General features: G+C 43.0%; 1 long non-coding RNA gene and 1 other non-coding gene across 2 annotated transcripts in view; both read right to left on the reverse strand.

Moving 5' to 3' along the window:
* Positions 1-5,422: 5,422 nt before the first annotated feature.
* Positions 5,423-18,687, reverse strand: part of LOC120639040 — a 61,075-nt gene continuing 47,810 nt past the window's right edge. Inside the window, exon 3 of the long non-coding RNA XR_005661176.1 lies at positions 5,423-5,721. This is a non-coding gene — a long non-coding RNA (uncharacterized LOC120639040). The remainder of the gene's footprint in view (positions 5,722-18,687) is intronic.
* Positions 11,393-11,464, reverse strand: TRNAE-CUC. The gene has a single exon. It is a non-coding gene; the product is annotated as a tRNA-Glu (tRNA).

An 18,687-nucleotide genomic window follows, 5' to 3' on the forward strand; every position in this document is an offset into this window, starting at 1 on the left:
TTAATATTATGTAATAAATTTAGGATTGCTCCTCTGCATTATGAGGGAAGGAAATAAAGTGGACTCTTCTTCTGAAATTCTTAATCTTGTACCAAGCATCAAACCATGAGGAGGTGTTCATTGAACAACTCTGTGTGTGTGTGTGTTATGTTAGAATATAATGGAGTCCAGGAGGACTCATTCCTTGGTACTTGGTAAGCATTTCATATGTGACAAGCACTGTTCTAAGCACTGGGGTAGATACAAGATTATCAGGTTGGACACAGTCCCTGTTCCCCCTGGGGCTCACATAAACAAACAGAAGGAGGGAGGAGGATTTCATCCCCATTTTACAGATGGGGTAACTGAGGCATAGAGAAGGTAAGTGACTTGCCCAAGGTCACACAGCAGACATGAAACAGAGATGGGATTAGGATAGACCAGGCTGCTTTTCATGAAGGATCACCTTTACTTTTCAACGGGACCCCTTTCCAACCCCCCACAGAGAGGAACATAGGAGTTTTTCTTTCTCCCCTTTCCTGCACAATGGGCGGTCTGATGGCACAATTGCTCTTTCTATTCAGTAAATGTAATAATAACGTTGGTATTTGTTAAGTGCTTACTATGTACAGAGCACTGTTCTAAGCGCTGGGGTAGATATAGGGTAATCAGGTTGTCCCACGTGAGGCTCACAGTTAATCCCCATTTTCCAGATGAGGTAACTGAGATACAGAGAAGTTAAGTGACTTGCCCACAGTCACACAGCTGACAAGTGGCAGAGGCAGGATTTGAACCCATGACCTCTGACTCCCAAGCCAAGGCTTTTGGAGAGGTTGGAATTCTGCTCATAGGGAAAGCACTTCTCTAGACTGTAAGCTTCAGTGTAGGCAGGCCACGTGTCTACCAACTCGGTGACAGTCCACTCTCCCAAACGCTTAGCATACTGCTCTGCACACAGTAAGCACTCAATACTGATTGATTGACTGGGAAAGAACCAGCAGTGCAGAGAGCAGTGCAGGCACCACGGCACCAGAAGTAGGAGTATTTTCAAGCCTCTTGGAGGAACCACCAGGCCCTTGGGTGGATCCACCAGCTACCAGTCCGGTTCAGGAGACCCCTTTTAATGAGAAAAGAAGAATGGAAAAAAGAGCTAGATTAGGAGTGTCAAATGAAATTCGGAAGAGCTAGCAGTTCATACGCCTAGCAGCAGAATGGAGTTAAATTAAGGAATATGCCATAACTAACAACGATAAAATTCAGCACTTCCTCATGATACCCCAGTGGCTGAGAAGACAAGCCAGAAATAGTTCTACTTGGGGGGTGGGGGAAGTGAAGTCTCATTTTAATCTAGCCTTATTTTTTTTGAAAGCATTTTTTTCCTCCACACATTTCACTTTTGAAACATTTAATGAGTGGACTTAAGGACTTCTGTGGGAGGTTTCCCCACAAACCCAGATCTTGGAGCCCTTCAGTCCTCAGCTATGGAAGGGAACATTAGTTCAAGGGTTTTACCCCCTGAGAAAGCTGTCCATTCCTCCCAGCTGCCAGTCATCTGCCTCTAAACATGCTTCTGCCCCTAACCAACTGTTTGTTTGGCTTGTGCCTGCCACCACTCATCTATTACCCGTTTTAAAAAGAGCTTTTGTATTTCACTTGTTATGAATGAGGTGTTTTTCCTTGGCTTCTTTCCCCTGCTGTTCAACGCTGACAGCGGAAGCTCTGCCATTCCTGTTGTTTTTTCTAGCACTGTGTGCAGCCAAAATCCCTGGCCAAACACCCACTGTCTGGCTTGCTCTGGCTTCCTCACACACTCTTCACCTCACAAGGTATTCAACGCATGCAAAGGAGTAAAAGAAACAAGGGCCACATGGAGAGAGGGGTGAAAGAGGTGCCCCTCCTTGCCCGAGGCTGGGCTGAAAGACAAAGATGCTCTAGGTTCCCTAACCCAAGAGGGCTTGAATGAAGATGGCAACTTGGTCGCTGTGAGGGCCCAAGTGTTAACAGGATAAGGAGGCCTCTCTGTTCACAGTTGGGAGGCCTTGAGTCGAGAATGTTGAAGTTTCTGTCTTTTTTTTTTTCCCTGCATCCCACGGAAAGCTTATTCCAAAGTGCCCTGGCCAGAATCAGACAAGCTATTTCTTAATCCTCAAAATAACTATTGTTTCGAGTATTTCCCCAAAGCCTCAAAATATATCCACCATTTGTATGACTGCTTCACAGATGCTTTTCAGGGTAGAAGATAAAATGAAGAAATGGTATAGTTGAGGGATAATGGACATTACAATCGCTCCAAGCCTTCAGAAGATGGCAGTACACTGGTCAGAAATCTAAGGAAAGGGGGTAAAAGCACAATTTTTGTTAGGTTACCGCAACAGCTTCTTGTTAATTGCTTTGTTGATTTTTATGTTTATTCTTCTCGAGCACAGTCATCAGAGCTGGTCCTGGGTGACTTGGGGTCTTTTGAGGATGCTTTCAACCTGTTTATTTGGAGGATTTTCCTGGAAAACTGGAAGGATATTCTTCAAAACTCCAGCTTCCAGGGCCTTTATGGGCAGGGAATATGACTGTTAAATTGTTGTGTTGTAATCTCCCAAGCGCTTAGAACAGTGCCCAGTATATAGGAAGCACTAAATCAGCACTTAGAACAGTGACAGTGCTTAGAACGGTGCTTGGGACACAGTAAGTGCTTAACAAATACCATAATTATTATTACAATTGATTGATTTGTTGCATCCTCAAATTAAGGTCAAAAAAACTCCTTGAAGGCAGGGATCATGCCTACTTACTCTATGAAACACCTCAAGTACCTTTAGGGCAACAGCTCAGAATCCTTATCAGAACAAGGAACTCTGTCACCAGTATTGACAGACAGTAAACGGTGCCTTTTGAAAACCCTCCTTCAGGGCTGCCATTATCATTGAAGGCATTGCTAGTCAACACAAGCCACAGCTCAGGGATCAAGGAGGGACTACAACATGACCAGTGATTGCATTATCAACATAATAATAATGATTGCATTATTTGGACACAGTTCCCATCCCACATGGGGCTCACAATCTTCAACCCCATTTTAGAAGTGACTTGCCCAAAGTCACATGGCAGACAAGTGGCTGAGCTGGGATTAAAACCCATGTCCTTCTGACTCCCAGGCCTGTACCTTATCCACTGGGTCACGTTGCTTCTTTAACTGCAGTTCCTCATGGTCCTGACAAAAGACATCTCTACCCAAGTCTGTCTTTTGTTAGACATGATATGGAATTTTAGCCACCAGTGACGGAATGCCAAGCCTAGTACGCATATATCCCAGAATAATAATAATAATAATAATGTTGGTATTTGTTAAGCGCTTACTATGTGCCGAGCACTGTTCTAAGCGCTGGGGTAGACATAGGGGAATCAGGTTGTCCCACATGGGGCTCACAGTCTTAATCCCCATTTTACAGATGAGGGAACTGAGGCACAGAGAAGTTAAGTGACTTGCCCACAGTCACACAGCCGACAAGTGGCAGAGCTGGGATTCGAACTCATGAGCCCTGACTCCAAAGCCCGTGCTCTTTCCACTGAGCCACGCTGCTTCTCCAAGAAGCTTCTGCTTCTTCTCCAGAAGATCTACACATACTCATATGCACTAGCACTGCCACACTAAATAGCGTAATAATAACGCTACTTGTCTTATGCAGTCAAATTGTTTCTGAACCATAGAGACTCCATGGACACATCTTTCCCAGAACACCCCACATGTACATGGCTTTGGAGATGGTTTGCATATTATTATTATTTGTAGTATTATGGTATTTGTTAAGTGTTTAGTATAAGTAAAGCTCTGTTCTAATGCTTTCGCTAGGGTAGGTACAAATTAATCAGGTTGGACACAGGTCCTGCCTGTCCCATAAGGGCTCACTATATAAGAACAGGTATTTACTCCCCATTTTACAGTAGAGGAAATTGAGGCACAGGGAAGTTAAATGACTTGCCCAAGGTCACACTGCAAGCGTTTGGCAGGGCCAGGATTAGAACCCAGGTCGTCTAACTCCCAGGCACGTACTCTTTCCACTAGGCCATGCTATTTCTTAGAGCAGACTTTCATGGAAAGTTTTGTTTTGTTTTGTTTTGCTGTCTCTCTCCCCTTTTAGACTGTGAGCCCATTGTTGGGCGGGGAATGTTTCTATCTGTTGCTGAATTGTACATTTCAAGCGCTTAGTACAGTGCTCTGCACACAGTAAGTGCTCAATAAATACGATTGAATGAATGAATGATTGGAAGTGAGGTTCTTCAGAAACTCAACCTCCAAGTTATAGCTGAACCATCAGTACAATGCTCTGCACACAGTAGGTACTCAAGTAGTACTGTTGAATCAATGTGTTTAGAATTCTAAATAGCTCTCTGAATCTGCACAGTGACATTCAACGGGTGGCACCCTAAGTCCTGTTTCTTCTAATGCTACTACTATTACTACTAATAATAATTATGGTATTATTAAGTACTTACTTTGTGTCAGGCACTGTACTAAGCACTGGAGCCAATACAAGCAAATGGGGTTGGACACAGTCTCTGTCTCTCATGGGGCTCACAGTGTCAATCTCCATTTTACAGATGAGGCAGCTGGGGCACAGAGAAGTAAAGTGACTTGCCCAAGGTCACACAGCAGACAAGTGGTGGAGCCAGGATTAGAACCCATGATCTTCTGATTCCCGGCCCCATGCTCTATCCACTACTCCAGAAGTGGAGCAGCAGTTAGACATCTTTCTAGCACCTTGTCTCATGGCCAGTTTGATAGCAAAATGTTCTTTTCTATTGTGTTTCCAAACCTTTTTGTAGGCCTCCTCTCCCCACACTCACCCCCTATTCTATGGACCAGTGAGGGTAAATACCATCTGTGCAGGATTCTGGCTTCTAGAGTTGATTTTCAGAGCTGGTGAGAACGGGATTTGTTAAAGAAAAATCCCAATTTTAATGTGGAATCTCAAAAACTGGAAACTGACACATGAATAAACAAGTTTATCATGTTTCCAGAAGAGTTGGGGAGGAACTTGGAATGACTTGCTGAGGACTCTGGAGAATTCGCTACCTTCAATCTGAGCGTTCAAGTCCCAGTGGCCTCTAGATCCCTGCTTCTAGGAACTGCTGTCATTTTCCCCCATAGAAGTATTCAATTTGGGACATTTTTTCAAAAGAAGAAAACCAAATAGTACAAACATCTCAAAGGACTTATTGGGGAGAGTTGGCTCAGTACCCCAGAATCACCACGGCTTGCTTTCTGTTTTCCAGCCAGGAGCAGTGATGTCTGTTTATTAGTTAAATCAAACAGATTGCTTCAGGGAGTGTTTCTCACATATCTCCATTGATAGAATGGATGCTGGCTCACTTCAGAGCTGCCAAGGCTATGCAACACCCCCTTCCCTCTCCCCGCCCGCCCCCTCCAAAGAGTAAGAAGCACTAGTCGTTTACTTCTTCAGTATTTCCTCAGAAGTGCTGATGATTGTTTAACCCAGTGGAAAAGATATATGACCTGAAACATATGGCGTTCTTATTAAAATAAGTTTCAGTGCCTTACCCTTCCTTTTGGGGGTAGAGGAAGGGCTGAAATCAAATCTCGGTAATACGGATGTTTCAACTTTTATGAGGCCTTGAGAAACAGCTGGCTAAAATGCAGCTAGTCTGTAGCACTGATGTAAACAGTCCCAAATCTTAGGATGGCGTGTATGACTGCTACAGTTTCCAGGCAGCATGCAAATGGAAAACCTGAAAAAAAATTAAGAGATTAAAAAATAGGCTAGGGTCCCAGAGGAAATAGCAAGCTGGGTCATTTTCATCCTCGTTTGGGCAACCCCTGCTCAGCAGGGCTGAGCAAATTCACACAATGCCAGGGCACTGGGCAGAACTTCTAGGCGATTAACTGGTGATTAATGGATGGGGGAATGGGTAAAAGTGGAATTGGATCCAATGATCCTCTCCCTGACTAATTTTTGTGGGTCTCCTAAATGCCCTTAAGTCTTCTGGACCAGAGCAATAGTCTGTCACATTCTGCTAATAGCCCCCTTTCTCGTCCACAGCTCAGTGGCTTGGAGGGCTGGTCAGAGAGTGGAAATGGAATCCTAATTTGAACAAGATGAAACCGACACTGAGTCAATCCAATCACGCTGTGGGCTGCTAAGAATCAGTCAATTGATGATATTTATTGAGTACTTACAGTGTGCAGTACACGGTACTAAGCATTTGGAAGAGTACAATACAGTAGAGTTGGTAGACACGTTCCCTGACCACAAAGAGATTACATTCTGTAGGAGGAATTTATGGCAATGCTGTCAGTTTTAAGAAGCCATAGGTCTGGAGACCAGATCCAGGAAAACTTTGGAAAGAAAGCCTTACCTATCTACTTAACTGAGATATATGACGAACCCAGATTTTTTTTAAGAAAAAGATTAGATAGGTTCAGAAAAGGTTTTTTTAAAAATGCTTTTTGGTTAAGTGTTTAAAATATGCCAGGCACTATACTAAGTGCTGGGGTAGATAAAAGCTAGTCAGATTGGACACACATAGAACTCACAGTTTTAATCCCCATTTTACAGATGAGGGAATTGAGACACAGAGAAGTGAAGTGACTTGCCCAGGGTCACGGAGTCGACATGTGATGGAGCTGGGATTAGAACACATGACCGTCTGACTCCCAGGCCTGTCCACTACATCATGCTGCTTCCCCATATCCTCCTGCATCTGAAATGTTTCTATGAGGATGTCTCCCAGGCAAGCGCTTAGTACAGTGCTCTGCACATAGTAAGCGCTCAATAAATGCTATTGAATGAATGAACCTCAATAGCAACATGTCCAAACCTGAACCTCTCATCTTTCCTCCCCAGATCTCTCCTTCATCTAGCTTTCCCACCAGAGTTGATAGCACCACCATCCTTCTCACCTCTCAAGCCCATCACTTTGGCCTCATCCTTGACGTCTCTTTCTTTTGCCACCCCTCATTCAGCCTGTCCCCATAACCTTTCGATTCTTCCTCCACAAAGTTTTCAGAATCTTCCCTGTCCTCTCCACCCAAATAGTCACATACTGGCCCGGGTTTTTGCATTATTCTATTGCATGAGCCTCCTCACTGATCTCCCGGCCTCCTGTCTCTCTCCTCTCCATTCCATACTTCAGTTTGCTTCCTGGATCATTTTTCTAAAACATTCTGCATACTCTTCGTTCAATAATATTTATTGAGCACTTACTGCGTGCAGAGCACATATGTCTCTTCACTCCTCTACAATCTGCACATTCCTTTCTGTATCAAGCAGAAACTCTTGATAATTTTATTTAATGCACTTGCTTAACTCTTTCCCTCCTATTTTTCCACTCTGTTCTCTCGAGCTTGCACACCTTGTCTTCGCACACTAACCTTGTCAATGTGCCCTGTTCTCAACTCTCCCACTCCTAATGTCTTGCTCATGAACTCCTTCCTGGACCTCCTTTCCCCTTCTCATCCAAAAGATCACTGCTTTCCCTATCTTCAAAGTCCTTCTGAAATCACATCTCCTCCAGGCAGCCATCTCCGATTGATTTTTAACCTCCTTTCCTTAAATTCATCAACTGTTTGTTTTTTGTTTTTATGGAATTTGTTAAGTGCTTACTATGTGCCAAGCACTGTTCTAAGCACCGGGATAGATACAAGTTAATTAGGCTGGATGCAGTCCTTGTCCCCCATGGGGGTCACAGCCTAAGTAGGAGGAAGAACAGTTAAAGAAACGGGCTTAGAGAAGTGAAGTGACTTGCCCAAAATTCTGGAATTGGAACCCATGCCCTCTGGCTCTTAGGCCCGTGCTTTATCCATGAGGCCACACTGTTTCCCTTGGCTCTGGTCCCCATTTTGCACACTTGTTTCTAGCCTGGCAGGGAGGATGGCTGACCAGGGAGGGATAGAGGGAGGGAAGGGAAGGAGAGGGGCAAAATCGCACTTCTGAGTTCACTATGGTGATGAGCAGAGTCTCAGTTTCCTGCCAGGTTACCTGTGCTTTGCAGAAACCCCAGTCCCTAAGGCCAAGGTTCCTTAGGGAAGAAGCATGAGCATTGCCTGCAGGCAATCAATCATACATATTGAGCGCTTACTGTGTACAGAGCACTCTACTAAGTGCTTGGGAGAGTACAATGCAAAAGGTGGCAGACACGTTCCCTGCTCACAACGAGCCCCTAGTCCAAAGAGGGAGACAGACATTAATATTAATAAGTAATTTATAATATATAGTTTAAAGATATGTAAATATGTGCTGCGGGGTTGGGGGTGGGGTAAATATCAAAGACCCAAAGGTCACAGATCCAAGAGCATAGGCAACAGAGAAGGGAAAGGGAGCCAGGGAAAAGGGGGCTTATTCAGGGAAGGCCCCTTGGAGGAGATGTGCCTTTAATAATGCCTCCAAGGTGAGGAGAGTGGTGTCCTGGTATATGTGGAGGGGGAGGGAGTTTCAGGCCAGGGGAGGATGTGGGAAAGGGATTAGCAGTGAGATAGGTAAAATCAAGGTATAGTGAATAAGCTGGTGTTAGAGGAGCAAATTGTCATTTCAGGACTTTGGCACCTCTTAACTATTTAGGTACTCACAACCTCCTATAGCACCTATGGACATGTCTTTTCCCTTTTTGTAATTTGTTTCAGTATCTGTCTCCCTCACTAGAGGGAGATTGCAAGCTCCTTGAGGGCAGGCATCATTTCTGCTAATTCTACACTCTCTCAAGCACTTTTAAGTATAGTTCTCTAATAATAATAATAATGGTACATGTTAAGCGCTTACTATGTGCGGACCACTATTCTGAGCACGGGGGTAAATACAAGTTTATCAGGTTGACACAGTCCCTGCCCCACATAGAGCTCACACTCTTAATCCCCATTTTACAGATGAGGTAATTGAGGCTCAGAGAAGTTAAATGACTTGCCCAAGGCCACCTAGCTAAGTGGCAGAGCCAGGATTAGAACCCAGGTCCTTCTGACTCCCAGGCCCATTATCTATTCACTAAGCCACACCGCAGTTATATGCACAACAAATACTATTGGTATGGCTGGAGATGGATATTTTCTGAACTTTAAGAATTAGTAATTCTATTTTTGTGGCAGCTATTTGAGAATTCTTGAAAAGTAATAAAATTTAAATGCTCAAATGCTAGTAAATCAACACAAAAACATGTCAGATACATTTATTCTGACCTGTTGCACCCTTAGAGCTGTTGACATTATGTAAAACTTAACATGTCCAAGAATGAGCTCCTTATCTCCCCTCCCAAACTCTGTCCTCTCCCTGACTTTCCCATCACTGTGGACGGCACTACCATTCCTCCCATCTCACATGCCCGCAACCTTGGTGACATCCTTGACTCTGATCTCTCACTCACCCCACACATCCAATCCGTCACCAAAACCTGTGGGTCTCATCTTTACAACATATCCAAGATCTTTCCTCTCCATCCAAACCACTAGAACACTGGTACAATCACACATCCTATCCGGACTGGATTACTGCATCAGCATCCTTTCTGACCTCTCAACCTCCTGCCTCTCCCCACTTCAGGCTATACTTCACTCTGTTGCCCAGATTATCTTTCTACAAAAACGTTTTGGGCATGTCACCCCACTCCTCAAAAATCTCCAGTGGTTGCCTATCAACCTTTGCATGAAGCAAAAACTCCTCACTATTGGCTTCAAAGCTCTCCAACTCCTTGCCCTCTCCTATCTCACCTCCCTTCTCTCCTTCTACATGCCAGCTCACATACTCTGCTCCTCTGGTGCTAATCTTCTCGCTGTGCTTTGCTCTTGCCTGTCCCGCTGTTGATCCCTGGCCATGTCCTACCTCTGGCCTGGAATGCCCTCCCTTCTCAAATCCGCCAATCACACTTCTCCCCTTCAAAGCCCTACTGAAGGCTCACCTACTCCAGGTGGCCTTCCCAGACTAAGCCCCCCTTTTCCTCAGCTCCCCCTCCCCCCAATCTCACCCCGATTCGCTCTCTTTGCTCTACCTCCCTCCCTGCCCCACAGAATTTGTGTATATATGTACTTATCTATAATTCTATTTATTTATATTAATGCTTGTTTTAATAATAATAATGTTGGTATTTGTTAAGCGCTTACTAGGTGCAGAGCACTGTTCTAAGCATTGGGGTAGATACAGGGTAATCAGGTTGTCTCACGTGAGGCTCACAGTCTTAATCCCCATTTTACAGATGAGGTAACTGAGGCACAGAGAAGTGAAGTGGCTTGCCCACAGTCACATAGCTGACAAGTGGCGGAGCCAGGATTCAAACCCATGACCTCTGACTCCCAAGCCCGTGCTCTTTCCACTGAGCCATTTTACTTGTTCTGATGTCTATATCTACAATTCCTTTTATTTTTATTGATGCTACTGATGCCTGTTTACTTGTTTTGATGTTTGTCTCCCCCCTTCTAGACTATGAGCCCACTTTGGGCAGGGATTCTCTATCTTTGTTGCTGAATTTTACTTTCCAAGCATTTAATGCAATGCTCTGCACACAATAAGCACTCAATAAATATGATTGAATGAATGAATGAATGAATAAATGAAATAGCCAAGCCTAACCATCAATAGATCCCTTTGAGACAGCACATAGTAAATGACAAATTTATCACTTAACTTTCTCTTTGTTTCTCCAATATTAAGGAACATTTCTCTTTTTTAGTCTGACTCTAGTTAAAATGATAACTCTCAGGTTACTAACTATTCATTTTTATTTTCCTTTCCAAGAGATACTAATAAAAGTGACAACTAAATGCCTCACCACAGCATACGCTGAAGATCATTCTTGTTTGCCAGAGAAATTAAAGAGCTATTAATTAGAACTTTTCCAGCTCATTTCCTCAAACATTAAATTGTTTCTTGTGACTTAAAACATGATTGCTAGGATGTTGAAAATTATGCAGTGATCTTCAGTTAAGAAGCAGGTTTTGTTCTGAAAACTTTTAGATCATTATTGAAAGCTATATGTTATTCATCAACTTGAGCCCCATCTCTTAAACACCATTTACGATATATATATTTTAAAATGGTACTTGTTAAGTACTTTGTGACAGACTGAAATTCACAGGAGCACTTCCAAACTATGTGTTTTGTAGTTTGAACATAACGAGGTGACTTTTAGTATTTGGATACCGGATTAATAATAATAATAATGTTGGTATTTGTTAAGCGCTTACTATGTGCCAAGCACTGTTCTAAGCGCTGGGGTAGACACAGGGGAAGCAGGTTGTCCCACGTGGGGCTCACAGTCTTCATCCCCATTTTACAGATGAGGTAACTGAGGCACCGAGAAGTTAAGTGACTTGCCCAAAGTCACACAGCTGACAAGTGGCCGAGCCGGGATTCGAACCCATGACCTCTGACTCCAAAGCCCGTGCTCTTTCCGCTGAGCCACGCTGCTTCTCAAACGAACCTTCCCTGACCGGGAATCGAACCCGGGCCGCGGCGGTGAGAGCGCCGAATCCTAACCACTAGACCACCAGGGAACGGTAAGAGCTTTTATGTGGCTAATACAAAGATTAGTTTGGTAGCTCTCTTAGACTGTGTGAGACAGGGCCTGATGCCAACCTGATTCTGACTCTAGGCTTCAAGGCTGTCCATCACCTTGCCCCCTCCTACCTCTCCTCCCTTCTCTCTTTCCACTGCCCACCCCGCACGCTCCGCTCCTCTGCCGCCCATCTCCTCACCATCCCCCGTTCTCGCCTATCCCGCCGTCGACCCCTGGGCCACGCCCTCCCACGGTCCTGGAATGCCCTCCCTCCTCACCTCCGCCAAACTCATTCTCTTCCCCTCTTCAAAACGCTACTTAAAGCTCACCTCCTCCAGGAGGCCTTCCCAGACTGAGCTTCCCTTCTCCCTCTACTCCCTCTACACCCCCATCACCTCTCTGCAGCTAATCCCTCTTTTCCCCCCATTTCCCTCTGCTCCTCCCCCTCTCCTTTCCCATCCCCTCAGCACTGTACTCGTCCACTCAACAGTATATATTTTCATTAGCCTATTTATTTTGTTAATGAAATGTACATCGCCTTGATTCTATTTATTTGCTATTGTTTTAATGAGATGTTCATCCCCTTGATTCTATTTATTGCTATTGTTCTTGTCTGTCCGTCTCCCCCATTAGACTGTAAGCCTGTCAAAGGGCAGGGACTGTCTCTATCTGTTACCGATTTGTACATTCCAAGCGCTTAGTAAGTGCTCTGCACATAGTAAGCGCTCAATAAATACTATTGAATGAATGAATGAACCTGATTCTACTGTATCTACCCCACCATCTACCCCAGAATTTAGTATGGTGCCTGAAATATAGTAAGCTGTTAACAAGTACCATTTAAAAAAAAATGTCCTTGAGGCCAGGGACCTTCTCTTCTACTTTCATTGAATCTAGTATACTCAGTTCTGCCATAATGCCATTTTTAACTATGTGTTTGGACTAGAACGCAAGACCAGAATTGGGGAATGCAGTGCAACGTGGCATCAAAAGAAGAGTTGAACACACGGGTGCAGCACTGAACCTGTGAGCACTACAGTGATTTTTTTTCAGCGTGGCCTAGTAGAAGGGCACATGAGCCCGGGAGTCAGAGGACCTGGGTTCTAATCCTGACACTGCCTCCTGTCTGCTAGGTGACTTAGGGTGAGTCACTTAATCACTCAAACAATGGCATTCATTGAGTGCTTACTGTACACAGAGCACTGTACTAAGCGCTTGGGACAGTGCCCATGTGTTCCTGTTACCTCATCTATAAAATGGGGATTCTATACCTGTTCTCCCTCCTAATTAGACTGTGAGCCCCATGCAGGACAGGGACTTTATCCAACCTGCTTATCTTTTACCTACCCCAGGACTTAGAATATTGCTTGACACATAGTAAGTACTGAACAAAAATAATAATAATGGTATTTTTAAGTGCTTATTATGTGCCAGGCACTGAACTAAGCACTGGGGTGGATACAATTCAATTGGGCTGGATATAGTCCCTGTCCCGCATCAGGCTCACAGTCTTAATCCCCATTTTACAGATGAGGTAACTGAGGCACAGAGAAGTGAAGTGACTTGCTCAAGGTTACACAGCAGATAAGTGTGATTATTACTAAATAACAAAGTTTTATTGTTATTGCTATGATAATTATTATTAATGATATAATAACCCCCTCACATTGTAGAGGACTGGCTTTAACCTGTCCCAAGTGCCTAGTACTCTGCTGTTCTCACAATAGTCACTATGAATGGATGAATGATCTAAATAATGTAAAAGGAGATTTGCAAGGACATTTGTTATTAATGGTGGTATTTGTTAAGTGCTTACTACATTAATTTAACCGTATTTATTGAGAGTTTACTATGTGCAGAGTACAATTCGGCAATAAAGAGAGACCATCCCGGGCCACAATGGGCTTATGCCAAGCACTGCTCTAAGTGCTGGGGTCAATACAGGATAATTAAGTCTCACATGGAGCTCACAGAGTAAGTAGGAGGGAGAACAGGTATTGAATCCCCATTGTACAGATGAAGGAACTGAGACACAGAGAAGTGAAGTGACTCATCCATGGTCACACAGCAGACAAGTGGCACGGCCAAGATCAGAACCCAGGGCCTCTGACTCCCAGGTCCATGCTCTTTCCACTATATTATACTGCTTTTCAGTTATTACAAGGTGTATTTCATTATAGTGATTTTTAGAGACATTTAAGGGTGCTTATTGGGTCAGCTACTGAGATTGCTAGTTCTCTGGAGGGTGCTTCAATCAGTCAATCAGTTGTACTCTTGAGCACTTATTGTGTGCAAAGCACTGTACTAAATGTTTGGGAGAGTACAATAAAACAATATAGCAGACACATTCCCTGTCTACAACAAATTTACAGTCTAGAGGACAAGCTATCATTACATCCTTTGGGTCTCTAGGTGACCTCTGAACACACTATTGTTCAGGGCATTAGTCACAGACTAAAGTTTGGAATTATCTGCAATAAAGTCCCTAGAAAATCCTCAAGTCCTGGAATCATGAGCATACACAGTGGTTTCTTCCAGAAAGCAGGAGTAGGGAATTTGGCAGAAGGAAACACCACTGACTTCAACTGGGGATTGGCAACTGCTTTTTCCTTGCATTTCTAAGAAACAAAAGGAGATGACATATTTGTTGATTTTCTGCCCCAAATTTAATGAAGCAGAGATGGAAGTCCACACAGATCTATTCAAGGTTTTGAGTTATTTCACTGTACTAAAAAAGTTGGAGCTAGAAAAAAGCTTCAGGGCCTGTTTTCCTTCAGTGGGACCCCCAGAAGGCAGGAGAGGAAGATAAAGTCATATAAGGCCAACTGACAAGGGCATGAAAAGACAGACACATTCACAAGACAAGTTCAATTTTCTAAATGACACATCAAAAGGCGGTGGCTAAATAGGCCTGTGGTAAGCAATATTAATTTGAAAATTTTTGCAAAATCCATATGCTTCCTAAACCCTTAATGAAATCTCTCACTAGTCAGCTGATACTGTTTTTTTTTTTCTGCTGCTGCTGCTACTGCTTTTTGCTGGTATAGAACCAAATTTCTAAAACTTTGGTACTGATTTGATATAGTTAGTTGGTCTTTCTCTACCTTTATTCCATTTGAAAATTCATTTATATTGATTCAAAACATACATTAAAAAATAAAAAAAAAATTAGAAAACTTTGCTAATTGCAAGGCAAAGAGATAGGAGAGCTAATTATTGAATATGAAATATGATCAACCTTATTACTCAAGGCTTGAGCTGTCCTTTCTCCTCCATGATTATAATTTTTATATTTGCAGTTCCATACTTAAAGCCATCATACTTTCTCAGGAATTTCATTCTCTATCCTTAAAATATTCATGTCCAAAAGTGCTAGATCCAAATCTTGCTTCTTGCTTACCCAGAAAAGGTCTTTTAATGAGATTTAGCTGAAAAGTATAGTTCTAAAATAAGGCTCCTAAATAAATGCTGAAAGATGGAGAATTTCAAAACACAGTCAGGCCAAATTCTTTCTATCTCATCTTAATGTCTTTGAGTTGCTACTATATGACATGACTTAGGTGATCTGACATCAACTTTGATTTATGTTCTTAGTTGAGAAGCTGAATTTATAAATCGAGGCAAATGGAAGACATTTAAAATTAAATGCACTATTAAGAATTTGCAACCTAGTACTACGTTTGCTTTTCATAATCATTTCCTCACTTGTGAGTTCTGCTTGAGACCAACAAAAATGTAAATATATTAATACATTTGAACTTTTTGAGTATACTGATAAATTCATTAAAACCTATTAGCAAATATGCTCCACCAGTTCCTGAAAATAGGTTCATCTGTGCCATCTAGGATCTGTGACCTTTAGGCATTTGGTATTTGCCCCTCCCCCAAACCCACAACACAAGTACGTATATTTAAATTATATATCATAAATTATTTATAATAATATCTGTCTCCTACTCTAGACTGTAAGCTCATTATGGACAGGGAATGTTTCTGCTAATTCTGTTGCACTCTCCCAAGCACTTAGTACAGTGCTCTGCCCACAGTGAGCACTCGGTAAAGACCATTGAAGGATTGATTGATTGATGGGAGGGTTTGCTGTCATGCTTTTGAACAACCCTCCGCTACCAAGAAGTCTTTTCTAATTAGTTCCCACCATCCCAAATCACATCAACTCAACAGCCGCCCTTAGCACATATGCTGATCTTCATCGCTAATGTATATATTGGCGGTATATCATTTTATGTACACTACTTAGTTCATTCACTTATTTCATTTTCACTTCATTTTCTTTAGTCCAGCCATCAAATAGTTCTAGCATTGTTGAAGGTAATTTGTGTTTTTCTGACTCCCCAGTTAGATACAGTCCACATGTCCCCACTTCTCAAGAACCTTTAGAGGTGGCCTATCCACCTCCACCTCAAACAGAAACTTCTTATTATCCGCTTTAAAGCACTCGCTTAGCTCTTCCCCTTCTACCTTACCTCACAGATTTCCTACACAACTCACTCTACACATTTCACTTTTCTAATACGAAACTACTCACTGTACCCCAATCTCATTTCTCTCGCCACCCATCCTTACCCGTGTCCTCCCTAAGAATAATAACATAATAATTATGGTACTTGTTAATTGCTTACTATGTGCCAAGCACTGTTCTAAGAGCTGGGGTAGATTCAAGTTAATCAGGTTAGACACAGTCCCCTCCCTGCAGAGGGCTCACAGTCTTCATCCCTGTTTTACAGATGAGGTAACTGAGGCATGGAGAAGTGAAGTGACTTTCCCCAAGTCACACAGCAGACATGTGGTGGAGCTGGGATTAGAACCCAGGTCCTTCTGACTCCCAGGTCTGTGCTCTATCCACTAAGCCATGCTGCCTCCCCATGATCTGGAACATTCTCCCCCCCTTTCCCCGCCCCGTATATGACAGACCACTACTCTTCCCACCTTCAAAGCCTTATTGAAATCACACCTCCTCCAAGAGGCCTTCCCTGATTAAGTACTCATTTCGCCTACTCCTTCTCCCTTCTGGGTCACCTATACACTTGGATCTGTACCTTTTAAGCACTTGATATTCATCCCACCCTCAGACCCACAGCACTTATATACATATCTGTAATTTATTTTAAAGTCTGTCTCCCCCTCTAGAGTCTAAACTCCTTCTGGGCAGGGAATGGGTTTGCCAACTCTGTTGCAATATAATGCATTTAATTATAATTGTCTCCCCCATGCATTTAGTACAGGGCTCTGCACAAACAGTAAGCGCTCAATAATTCCATGGATTGATTGATTGCAAGCTCCTTGGGGCAGAGTTAGTCTTCTACTCCTCTGGTATTTGCTCAGTATTGACTGATGGATTGATTGATATCTTTCAGAATTCACTATGGTAGGTTTGAGAAGGATGAGTGTCGCATGTATATATATATATATATATATTTTTTTTTTCTGTAACCTTATGAGGGATTTCTGTGTAGCCCTGAGTCCTCCTGATTGACAGTCACTGTCCAAAGGATAAAGGATACTGGTTGCTCTGTATTGCTTCCCTTCCCAACCTGACAGCCTTCCAAAATGTCCCTCAGGGTGGCAGGAGGGTGATTAAAATAGCTGAATGGTGGAAAACCCAGAAATGCAACCTGTTCTAATACAGCACTGTATTATCTCATTCCAGACACATTAGGCATGACTGCATGGGACAAGGTCTGCTGGAGTCAACGTGGCAGTTAAATTTGGTTTGCCAAATTCAGACTCAAGACAAAATAATTCATTCTTCCATTTGAAAATCTTTTTCAAAAAATGCGCCCGGTTCTATGTTGACATGGCCAGGGACTTCTGAAGGAATGAAACCCCCTTTGGAATGGGTAGAAGGATATGTTTTTCTAAAGTCAAAGACAAATGGTTAGGTTAACCTTGGTGGTCAAAGATACTACAGTCCAGAAATTCTTTTTCAGCAAAATACCAATATATGCCAAAAAGCACTAATTTTCCAAAGCAGCCAGGGTCCAGGGAGTTAGTTATATGCCTCGGAGAAAGGCCTCATTAGACAAGCCTTCAGGAGAAAATGAAATACAAATAAGGATCATTTGGTTTTGTTTATGTCTATGCAGAACAAGTGAAAGTTTGGAAACCATTTTTTTAAAAATCTACAATTCTGATTCTGATCTGTGAATGCATAGACTAATTCTCAAGCCAAGTGCTAATCTACCATTATTTGGGAGGGTCCCATCCACCTCACCTGGGGCATCACTAGCCCTGCTCCCGAGTCTGTCCAACAGAGTACTGCTTGGGCTTCAGTCTGGGTCTCTGTAGGTAAAGTTAGACCAAAGGGAGTGGGATGGGAGAGGTTAAAATGTCGATTAAAATGCTGTCCTGCCTAGGAACTCTCATCTTTATTTTGGCTTCCTCCTGCTGAGCAGAGGCTGCAGACAGGGTGCTGAGAGAGTCGCTTACCTATTTGTTTTGGCTGCAGCTGGATGGAAGCAGGGACCTTTAAATCGCCATGGTTGACACAGTAATAATTTAAAGGGGCCACACCCTACTTAAATCTTTTGGCCAATTAAAAAGCTATTTAGCCCATGAAGAGTCTGGAGGGTTGGGGGAGGCAGACCCTTGGGAAGCACCTAGAGAGGAGCCACTATTATGATAATGGCATTTGTTTAGCGCTTAATCCTTGCCAAGCACTGTACTAAGTGCTGGGATGGATGAGGGCAAATCAGGTTGGGCACAGTCCCTGTCCCATACAGACCTCACAGTCTTAATCCTCATTCTACAGATAAGATAACTGAGGCACAGAGAAGTTAAGTGACTTGCCCAAGGTCATGGAGAAGACAAGTGCAGAGTCGGAATTAGAACCCAGGTCCTTCTGACTCCCAGGCCCATGCTCTACCCATTTGGACACGTTGCTTCTCTGCATGTCACGAAAGGTTTTAACAATAATAACAATAATAATTGTGGCATCTGTTAAGCACTTACTCTGAGCCAGGTACTGTAATAATAATAATAATAATAATGATGATGGCGTTTATTAAGCACCTATTATGTGCAAAGCACATAGCACTGGGGGAGGGGGATACAAGGTGATCAGGTTGTCCCACGTGGGGCTCACAGTCTTAATCCCAGTCTTTAGCAGACGGTTGTCTCCTTAGCTGTTGCAAAAAAAATAAATAAATGAAATAAAAACTATGGTATTTGTTAAGCACTTACTAATTGCCAGGCACTGTTCTA

This window comes from Ornithorhynchus anatinus, chromosome 2 (assembly GCF_004115215.2).
Source record: "Ornithorhynchus anatinus isolate Pmale09 chromosome 2, mOrnAna1.pri.v4, whole genome shotgun sequence".
In the NCBI taxonomy this organism is placed as follows: domain Eukaryota; kingdom Metazoa; phylum Chordata; class Mammalia; order Monotremata; family Ornithorhynchidae; genus Ornithorhynchus; species Ornithorhynchus anatinus.